This window comes from Myotis yumanensis, unplaced genomic scaffold (genome assembly GCF_028538775.1).
Source record: "Myotis yumanensis isolate MYYU_CA2020_CCGP unplaced genomic scaffold, mMyoYum1.0.hap1 SCAF_2, whole genome shotgun sequence".
Taxonomy (NCBI): Eukaryota; Metazoa; Chordata; class Mammalia; order Chiroptera; family Vespertilionidae; genus Myotis; species Myotis yumanensis.
In genome coordinates this window covers 27,654,220-27,662,636 of record NW_027223753.1, presented here as the reverse complement: position 1 = coordinate 27,662,636, position 8,417 = coordinate 27,654,220, and the positions used below count along the sequence as shown (strand labels likewise).

Sequence of the window (8,417 nt, the reverse complement as noted above, 5' to 3'; positions counted from 1 at the left end):
TCCAATGCTTGGCACAGACTATTCCCTCAATAAGTATGTGTGACAATTGAATGATAGGCACCTAAGAAATTAGCCCGTATTCCGTTGTCTGGGCCGATTCTGGCTGGTGGTAATGATACTCTGTCCTGACACAGTAAAAAAAAAAAAAAAAAAAAAAAAATCTCTAAAATCTCTACTTCAAACCCAGGGCAAACACTACTCTAATGTGCCTGAGAAATTGCACCCCAAAAAAGGCTTGTGTGAAATAAAAGTAGCAATAATATTGATTGTCCCTATTGAGGAATTGAATATAGTGCTTCTCAAACCTTAGTGTGCCTTCCATCGCCATCTTTCCGTGCCGCCATATGGTGCGCACGAACGTCCTGGCTGATGCTCTGAAGAGCATCAACAATGCCAGTGAGAGAGGTGGACACTAGATTCTTATTAGGCCCTGCTCCAAAGTCATTGTCCAATTTCTGGCTGTGGCAATGAAGCACAGATACATTGGAGAATTTGAAGTCACGGATCACAGAGCTGGGAAAATTGTTGTGCACCTCATGGTGTGCAGTGATCAGCCCCAGATCTGATGTGCAACTTGAAGATCTACAAAAGTGGCAGAATAACCTGCTCTTCTCTCATCGGTTTGGTTTCATTGTACTGACGGCTTCAGCTAGCATCATGGACCACGAAGAAGCAAGACAAAAACACAGAGGAAGAGAAAATCTTACGATTCTTTTTCTAGAGAAGTAATACCTACATGCAAATAAAATGCTGCCAGGGAACAAAAAATACAGGTCTGATTCAGTAGTTGTACCAGGGGTGGGGAATGTCCAGCCCTTGTATGGCCCGAGAAATCACTCGGTCTGGCCCTGCCAAGGCATTAAGGGTGAGTTAGTTAAATGTTTGACCAAATATGGAAGGCTAATTTTAAAGTTGATAGTTTTGTATGGCCCACAAATAATGTTATAAATATCCAAATGGCCCTGCCAAGGCCTGTGAGTGGAGGCCTGACAAGCTCCCAGGTGATGCTGCCTGCTAGCTTGTGAACCTCATTTTGAGTAGCAGGGGTCTAATATGGGGTCCTCAGACTTTTTTTGTAAAGGGCCAGATAGCAAATATTGTAGGCTTTATGAATTCTATGCTCGATACTGCCAGTATAGAACAAAGCAGTCACAGACAACACAAGCAAATGGGTGTGGTTGTGTTCCAATAAAACTGTATTTACAAAAACCGGGGCAAACTGGATTGGGCCTGTGGGCTATAGTTTGCTGACTATATTTAAAATCAGTATATAATTCTTGTCTGTCTCTCTCTCTCTCTCTCTCTCTCTCTCTCTCCCTTCCTTTCTCTCTCTAAAATCAATTTTAAAAATGTAAATAATAAAATGAAATGAAATCAGTATATAATTTTTGTAATGGACATCAATGAGATTGTCTCCTGAGCTTCCAAATATCCCTTCAGATATGGTGACTTCCCCTTCCTATGGGTCACCGCCCAGTACCCACAGTGGTTCCAGGAGCAGAGCACCCACTGCCAGGCTCCCACGTCAGGGCACTAACCCAGGCTCCAGCTGATTGGTTCAGGATGGTGGTACGACTCCAATAAGCATCATTCACATTCTGCTCTACAGAATGTTGTACTCAGGGATGCCCTTTGCTTAAAAAACAAGGGAACGGCATCCTTTGAGCTGTACAACTTTGACTGAGATGGGCTACTCATATCTTCCCTTAAGACTCTGGAACTGAGTCTAGGAAATTCCTGATTCAGTCTGTCTGTCTGTCCTTTTAAACTGAGGATATATATGTGGAAATGATACCCTTTCTTTTTTTTTCCCCTCACTTTGCCAATTGGGATACAGAGAAAATTAGTAGTGAGAAAGAATGAAGCATATATTCAGAGAGAAACAAGGACGAGACGTGGTGAGAGGGCTTCCTGGGTTCTCGGTGGCTCTATAGTCCTTGGCTCCAGGCCATTCCTGAGGCCCAGATGCATCCTTGCCCTTGGGTTCTCTGAGAGGGTCTGTATTCTTATATAAATTCGTTTTCCTTTTGATTAAATCTAGTAGAATTCTGTTGCGTGCAAACCACAGTCCTAATAGCATTAGCAAACAACAGAAGAATACTTCAATAGAATTCAAATTTGGTAGGATTATTTTTTTTTTTAATCAATGTACAGATTGTTGCAGGAGCACATATTTTTGTTTGAAACTGGATCTCCCAGACAATAGAGTATGTGATATTTCATAAATATTAAAGTACTCTGTATTCTAATGATCTACATAGCCATAAATCATTTTGTCAGTTGTATAGTAATTTTCAGCCCCTTGCTTTGGTTAGGGTCAGTGGCAGAGAAAAAAACTAATCCTTTGGACAGAAAGGGATTTATTGCAAGGCATTAAATGGCTCACAATATTGTTAGATGGGACTCAAGGCTGATCTCCCAGGAAAAACTCTCCAGTCCATACTGCAGAACCGGGCTGAGAAGGAGGCTACGGCTCCTGCCAAGAACGGGAGTCTGTCAACCTGCTGATTCAGTGTGTAACTACGAGGAGCCACTGGCTCTGAAATCAGGCCACCTCTTCCACATCAGGAAGCTACCTGCCAAATTAGGGAGGCCTTACCTCTACTTCCAGGTCCAGACCAAACTGCTTCCCTCTTAAACCATCATTAAGACCAGCGAGACAGATGCCTCAAGCTCTCCCTCTCTTAACTCAGTTCATTTTCAGGCCTCAGGTGAATGCATTTGATTGCAGGAACCTAAGTCTCTTTCGGAACCCTAGCAGCAAAGGAGTCTGGAAAATGTTGTTTTAAACTTTGTAGTGTCTGCATTCCAGGAAGACGCACCATAATGAGACTCCAACAGATGTTGAGTGAACCCACAGAACCTGCCACACCCCTAACTGGTCCCACAGTTGTAAAACAAAAATTATATTTTTGTGAAGAAAATGTAAACATAAGCAAACAAACAATAACACAGTAGTTCACATCATTTGTCAGATTGATACTACATAATTTAGACATTTCTGTTGTGGGGTTTTTTTTGGCAGATAGTGTTAGCTATGTATTCATTTCTACTTAGGCAACTCGAACAACTTTTAACATTTGAATTATTATAATGAGTAAAAAGATTTATTCACTCGTTTGTTTACTCAACAAGTACTTTTTGAACACTTGCATGTGCCAGGCATTGCTTCTGTGCTGCGGCGGCAACAGGGAACAATGGATGTTGCATCCTACCAGCCCTTGTAAGACTGTGTTCAGCCCAGTGGTTTCAGTGGGAGGAAAGATTAATTATGTTTGCTCTTTACACATTGCCAAGGATTCGTTGCCTTAAAAGTAAAGCAGGCAAGGCAAAAACTCTTAAGGATCATCAAATTATGGTGAAATTTTGGTCAAGAGAAGTTTTGTTTTTGTTTTTTAAATCTTATATGTAGATTTTTTAACCCAGTTTTTAAGCCAATAAGGTTGATTTACGTGTCATTTCATGCTTTTACAAAATGTTTTTCTTTTTAAAAATATATACATATATTTTTTTTTTATTTCATAGAGAGAGAAACATCAATGATGAGAAAGAATCATTGGTCATCTGCCTTCTACATGGCCTCTACTGGGGATCAAGCCTGCAACCCAGGCATGTGCCCTGTCCGGAAATCAAACCATGACCTCCTGGTTCATAGGTTAATGCTCAACCACTGAGCCACACCAGCCGGGCCAAATGTTTGCCCTTTGGGTTAAAAAGGCCAAATTTAAAGGTCGTCACCTATTCAACTACTTTGTCTTTGCCTCTGTCAACAAAAGCCCCCAAACTCATTTAGCCTCACAGAGGACAGAGGGAATTTTCATAGAGAATCTCTTTCCATTATCCTTTTCTCTCACTCCCACCCCATCTCCTGTATCTTTAACTTCGCCCTCTGTAGCAGAGACTGCTGTTGGCTCCATCCTCCGCTGTCAGCACAAAAGTGGCAACAGTTGCAGGACAACATTCCCAGGAAGAAGAGGCACTGTCTCCCACGGCTCTCCCACAGGAGTGAGAAAACCTTTCCCAGAACTCCCCCCCAACACACACACCACCACAAGCAAATGCCCCCCTTAGTGGCACTGGGCAAGACCAGAGCATATCTCCGTTCCTAAACCAATCACTGGCAAGGAGCATGGACTTGATGCAATGGGCTCTGACGAGTCCCCTCGGGGAACAGAGGTTAGGGGTCCTCCACAACGCCTTCTCCAGCAGTCCTCCTCCAGGAGGCAGGAACTGAAGCATGGATGAGCTCACCATTAAACAGTTACCCATGAACTGGAACTACAGCTGGGGTCGGCGCAGGGCCTCAGAGCAGACTGGGTTGGAGTCCCAGTTGTACATTAATAACTGTGTGAGTGGGCAGGTTGCTTAAATTCTCTGCCTCCGTTTCCTCTCTGTAAAGTACCCTATACACACTAAGTATCAAATAGACGAAGCTATTATTGTTTTATTATCATCCACATTGTTATCATATTAGGTGGTGGGAAGCCATTGGTAGGGAATTAATAGGCCAGTGTCCTGGTCAGATTTGGGACTTGATTAGGAAGCTTGGGGTTCGTCCCTGCTCTGGTTTCCCCTTCACTAGGTCACCATGAGCAATACCCCGCCAGACGCCGGCAGCATCTCTATAAAATCTCTGTTGGTTTTAGCTACACTCCTGTGCTTTGGAATCAGAATGAATTACTGTCCCTCCTTTCACCCCTGTCTGCTGGCTTTGTTGCCACTCAAAGAAATTAATCAGGTTTATTAAGTATGACCTCTCTTTTGTGAGCCCTGCTCCCCGACTGCAGATCTGTACCTGTCGGCTGCTCTTCTAGCTCGGTTCCAGGCGGAGAGGCCTCAGCTTCCCTTGGTGCTCTCGTGGGGGCAGGGACAGGCAGCTGGGTGGACACATCTTTTGTTGTTTACAGAGAGTGACGCACCGGGCTGGATCAGACAAAGGCAGGACACTGCTGTAGTGAGTACAAGGCCCTTTGTTGCCATGGCTGTGCAAAAAAATAGGAACAAAAAGGATAAACGTTGCATCCAAACATGCTAATAATTAACACTTAGCACCATGGATATAAAAAGCACTTAATACTAAATTACTATGATCATAATAGCTATTCGTTATTCAGCCTTACTCCAGATGGCATCAGGGCTTGGTAGTAAGTCAGTGTGAGCTGGAGCCTGACTGCCTGGGTCCAAATCCGGGCTCAGCGAGTTACCAGGCCTGGGACTGAGCGAGTCACTCGAGTTACTCAAATTCCTCATGTCTCAGTTTTGCATCTAAATCACAGACAATGAAAGTGCACAACTCATAGGGTGATGTGAGTTCATACTGTGCTTATAAGGCATTTAAACATGGTCTGCCCCATAATAAACACTCAATAAATATCATTTTTATATACTTGTTTAGGGCTTTGTGTACATTGATCAGCAAATTTAGACCTCAAACCTGTGACATGGACATTATTAGTATTACCCTTATTTATCAGTTGAGGAAATCAAGATTCAGAGAGGCTGAGTAATTTTCCCCAGGTCACACAGCAAGAGAGTAGCAGAACTCAATTCTGTCTGACTCTAAAGTCATGTGCTTTTCACTGCATCAGCTCACTGTCTTCCCTGAGCTCCTGGCAAGAGGTCCCCATCAGTTGTGACAGTATATTGTTGGTGACTGCTTCACAAGTTCCTCCTCCCTTTAGTCACAATTGGAACACACCAGGTATTTTCAGAATGGAGGACAGAAGAGTCCTGTATATAAGACATCATAATCAATGGTTTCTCTCCTCTCCTTCCTGACGTTATGCCAAGGCCCTCAACTTGCCCTAGAAAGTAAAAGCCCAGTTCTCAGGTGGAAGGCCAGCTAGGGTGGAGCAGAAACATGGTCCAGATCAGTGAGGACTCACTCAAGTTCTATCCCCCTGATTACTTAGCTGGCAGAGTAGGGCCAGAGGGCAGAACCTGGCCACAGGGCACCAGGCCTCACCAGGTTCTGCGGCTGGGCAGGTCTGAGGCCAAGATGGCCCAGGACAGACCTTGTACCTTAAAGTCTTTGGATATCACCAAGGAAATAAAGTGAAACTGCATGGCCCAGAGTGCCGGGAGCCGGTCCATCCTTGCTGCTTGACACAATCGCTGCAGGAAAGAAACATCTGCACAGCATATGTTTCAATGGACCTGGCATATATAACATACTGTTCTTAATATGTTTGCTCCCTTTAGCGCCATGTGTTTTAACCAAGGTCACCTCTCCGAGAAAGGTTGTTTCCCCAGGTGGGGATCTTTCCCTGAGGTTAGGGAGGGGATACAACCCCTTAATTAAGTGCCAGGCGGGTAGTTAAGCTACATAATCTTTACTCCCTGGAATGGAGATAAGAAACGCCCTAACCTTTGTAATAGAAATTGACAGGATTAAAATCGGCTGGTATAAATATGGATGTAACAAGACAATAAACATCAGAACCTCATCAGTTCCTAACCAGAGCTCCGACCAGAACTTTGCCTGGAAATCCTGGCTATAGGTCCTGACTAGGCTGCTGACCAACTGAAGGCTGTCTTCGTGTCATTCCTTCTTCGCCGACTCCGTCCACACCTTTGGGGACCCCTGGACCCGCTGGGATTGGACCCCAGCACCAGAGCACCTTGCTACCAGAGAACTTGACATTTTTGAGGAATGTCTGCATTTTGTTTTTTAATGTAAAGGATCCCAGAGACTGGGTCATTATACCTCCTCCTGTGAAACAAACATCTGGTTGTCAGACCAATGAGTGCCCACCAGGGCTCTGACCGGCCCATCAGGCCTCTGCCTAACCAAAGTCAGTCCTCTGCTCACACGTCTATACAACCAACTCTTGATTAATATTCAAAAGCAGCTCAGCTCCTAAACAACCACCTGGGCAAAAACAAAACTCAGTCTTAAATATCTCCGTGAAAGAGAGGCAGCTGGCTGCATCATTCATGGCAACCATTCACTGAGACCCAACTTTAGGCAAGGCATTGTGCTTAGGGTGACCCTGGTCACAGCCTCCACCCATCCCCCCACTCCTCACGTGCCCCTCTGGTTTATGGCTAGCTCCTGATGGCTCTTCCCCTGGGCCTCTCCCACGTCCAGATGTCCATTTGCAATCAGATAAGAGCTGGCTGGGGTCATCCTGGACTCTGGGAAACACAGCCCTGGCTCCGCCATGCGGGCACAGCCTGGTGTCACGACAAAAGCCTATGAAGGGGCCTCCTGGAGGTCCCCAGGCTCTGTCCCAGTTCAAGGTGGCAGAGCCCACTCAAGTGTGGACAGGCAAGCTGGTAATGGTATTGGACCCCGCCCCCAGGCCCTGGTCACAGGCCTTCTTCCTCAGTCTCTTCTACCCACACCTGCTCCTTGCCTCTTACTCACAGCCCTGGGACTCCCAAGTGAAGACTGGAGCAGGAGGGAAATGGCCAGGCTGCAGATTCAGTGAAAATAAAAGAGGCTCTGTAGTTGGGCAGACATGGGTTTGACTTTCACCATGTTACCATGTTATTTAAGAGCCTGTGTGATTTGGGCTGGTCATTTTTCTTATCTCTGGAAAGGGAATAATCTGTACTGTTAGGGTTTCTGTGAGGACGAGAAACAATGTAAATAGGTGTGTTGTACCCAGTAGCACTCAATAAATGGTAGCTATTGTCACACAGAGGTAGGTCCTTTTATAGTCTTTTAAAGAATATATACTTTCTCTTCCTAAATTCTTACCGTCTTCAGGCCAGCCCACCAGTGGTGTTGCTATGAAGGGCTTGTCTAGCTTGGAACTAAGCGCTCCTGCTGGGCCCAGACTTTACCTGGTGCAGACATGGGGGGGTTGGCCATTCTGTCCATGGTTGAGTAACCATCCACCCCAATTAGCCTGGGCTTGTCCCAGTTTTAGGATTGAGAGTTCCACATCCTGGGAGCATGAAAGTTCAGTTTGGGGAAAACTGGGGTGATTGGTCACCCTATCAAGGCAGCTGAGCCAGAGCAGGCGGAGGAGAAGCTGTGTTTCCGGAAAGCTTCCCAGAGCTTGTTGGTTGGGCCCCTCCTACTAGGGCCCTTCTCAGACGAAGCCTGGTTAAGCTGAGGCCAAGGTTGACACCTAGAGGTAACGTGAAAAACTGCACCGTCTGGTAATAACCCACCTGGCCCTGGAGGCCTGAGTTGGTTCATTAAGTTTACTGTATTGAGCTCTCAGCTTGTGCCAACCCTTGTGTTAGGCACCGATAATAAGTCTTGGGGTGGGGACGGGGGGATCTTGGAAGGCATCCTGAAGCAAGTTAAAGTTGCTGAGACCTACTGATGAAGAAGATGTTAGCCAGGTCAAGACAGGAGGGGACAGCAAAGACAAAAGCTCTGAGTGGGAGGGAGCATAAAACTCTCAAGACACTAATTATAGCATAGGGGAGTTGGAGAGTGTAACCAAAGAAACCCAAAA

General features: G+C 45.5%; 1 pseudogene; it reads left to right on the top strand.

Moving 5' to 3' along the window:
• Positions 1-344: 344 nt before the first annotated feature.
• LOC139002378 (small ribosomal subunit protein uS8-like) lies at positions 345-729 on the top strand (annotated as a pseudogene).
• The last annotated feature ends 7,688 nt before the right edge of the window (positions 730-8,417 follow it).